Genomic DNA, 2,648 nt, shown 5'->3' with positions numbered 1-2,648 from the left:
CCCCCGGGTGGACGGGGAATAACCTGACGCTCCGCCTGGCCGGCCCCCGCCGGCGCTCCCCGGCGGGACCTGGGCGGGGGAGGCGGGGCAGCCCGGGAAGAGCCCGTCCCAAGAGGTCCACGGGTCCCACAGAGTCGGGAAGCCCCGGGGCGAGGAAATAGCGGGAGACCGGAGGCAGCTGTTTTCCGAATCCTTTAGCAAGGGAAACGGGCTGGCGCTGCAGCAGGAGGGACTGTGGGAGGATCAAAGTTCCCGCTTAGAGGACACGGCTTGGCACCGGGGATCGAATCTCCACTCCATCGCGGCCTATAGTTCCGGTGTGGCCTTGAGGCCCTCTAGGAAACAGTTTCTCCCTATGCAAAACGAGATGACCTGGGAACGAAATTCAGTGAGTCATGGTCCAAGCCTGTTTCTGGTCACCGTGCTCTCCACGTGGGAGCGCGCCTCACTGGGCGCTGCAGGGTCCAAATCCCAGGACGATGTGAACGCCCCCCCCCCCCCCGCGGGCCTCCTTTAAAATGAAGTCGGTGTGGAGTTGGTGTAGCCGAGACAGTCGGTCCACCCACTGTCCACAGCCGCTAGAGCTTGTTGAATGTTACTTGGGTGCCAGGCTGTTGTTTCGCCCACTGTGCAGATGGGAACACCGAGCCCTGAGAGACTCAGCTTGCTCCCCCAGTCAATACCCAGACCCACGGCTGCCAAGTCCATTCCCAGTCATAGCCCAATAGGACAGAGTGGAACTGCCCCATAAGTTTTCCAAAGGTGTCAGTCTTTAAGAAGCAGATTACTACCTGTTTCTCCCACAAAAGCTGGTGGGTTTGAATCACCGACCTTTGGGTTAGCAGCTGAGTGCTCAACATCTGCGCCACCAGGACTCCTCCATATAGTCAATGGGAGAACTTAAATCCTGCACCCCACCCTCTCATAGAGGGAAAGAGGCAGCCCTCATCCTTGGAGAGCTGAGGGGAAGGAGGTGGAGGTGGGAGTGGTGAGTGTGGAGGGTCTTGGGAGCACAGACTAAAAGAAATGTAGAAATGGCTGAGAGAGGGAAGTCCCCTCAGGTGAGTGGTGCACTCAGGTGCCTGCATCTTAGCTCCATCCCCCACATTCCTGTAGGCCTGGCCCTTCCCAGTGCCTTAGTGCCTCCCTGTGTCCTGTGGGCACAGGGTCCCAGCCTCCCGGCTTCCTCCTGAGGCCCAGACCAGCACAGGCTGCGGAAAATCCCTTTCTTCTCCCACTTTGCTGAGAGTTGCTCCAATGGCTCATTCATTCATGGTGCCTTTATTGATTGTCTCCTACATGCTAGACGTGGTGCTGGAGTGCTAGACGCTGCAGGTGGGTGGGCGGAAGGGGCCAGCACTGTCTAGTGGGGTAGGCAGACCTGTGAACAAACACTGCCACAGGGCAGGGGATTCAGGACTAGGATGGCCAGGTGGACCTTTTTGATACATAGGTGACAGCCAGGCCACACTGATCCTGCGGCCTCGACTGCTGTCTACCCCTGGCTGCTCAAGTCTAAGATGTCCCCCCAGTGCCCCTGCCCCACCCGGCAGGGCCCAAAACATTCTCTGGATGAATCAACAGGAAAGAATGCTCCCAGCCTCCGGCCAGTGGCAGCAGCAGCCGCTCGGCCCCTCCCCAGGGACAATGAGGCAGCTGTGGGCTGGGGTGCTAGGTATGCCTTGGGCCCCCTCCCCGTGCCCAGCCACCTCTCATGCAGAGCCAGGAACAACAGGGAGGGCTCAGAAACTCGGCCCTGCCTGCTGCCAATCACCTCCTGGCCTGGCTGCCCAGATCTAAAAATACCCTGGAGCCCAGGGGGTGGTACAAGGAGAGTCCGGGAATGAATGGGCATTGCCCGGAAGTCCCTTAACCTGCAAGACCCTGGGCAGAAGCTGAGGCTGGGGAGCAGTGAGGAGTGGAGGACACGCCGAGGGGTTTACAGTGCACCCTCCTCCTTGAGAAGTCAGGGGCTTGACTCTGTGACTTAAAAATGGTGAGTTTTTCTCATTTAGCCTCTGAGGCTCCATCTCTTCTTCCAGAAATGCTATTGCTGTGGAGGTCAGATGAGACACTCAGTTCATCTCAATAAATGTTGATGGAGACTGCCCGCTTCCTCCTTCGTGCCCGACTGTGCTCACCCACCCTCAGTCTGCTGCCCATGACCCTTCACCACACTCTGTATGCAGGTCTGTGTGTGCTTGGACTCGGGGGGCCCCTTGAACTAATGATTTATTTGTAAACCCAGATTTGATCACAGTACTTGGAACGTAGCAAGTGCTCAGTAAGTGCTTGTGGAATGACTGTGTGGGCCCACTGTGTGCAGGGGCTGGCACCGTGGGAGGCACACCAGCCAGATATGATCCCTGTCCTCAGGAAATTAGCTGTATAGTGGTGCAGACAGACAGGCAAACAACAGGACATCAGTATTATCATCATAACAGCTAACAGGCACGGAGCAATTGTTGGACGCATCATCTCATTTCGTCCTCTCAAAAACCGTCTCAAAAGCACTTTCATCATCCACCTTGTAAAGACAGTGACTGAGGCACAGAGAGGTTAAGCAACTTGGAAGAAGTCACACAGCTGCCATCTGCAGAGGGTAGCAAGTGGCAAACCAGAGCAGAAGCACGGGGCTGTGAGGGTAT

Source organism: Orycteropus afer, unplaced genomic scaffold (genome assembly GCF_000298275.1).
Source record: "Orycteropus afer afer isolate SDZICR_OR568_19922 unplaced genomic scaffold, OryAfe1.0 scaffold00064, whole genome shotgun sequence".
In the NCBI taxonomy this organism is placed as follows: domain Eukaryota; kingdom Metazoa; phylum Chordata; class Mammalia; order Tubulidentata; family Orycteropodidae; genus Orycteropus; species Orycteropus afer.
This window is presented reverse-complemented; position numbering follows the sequence as displayed.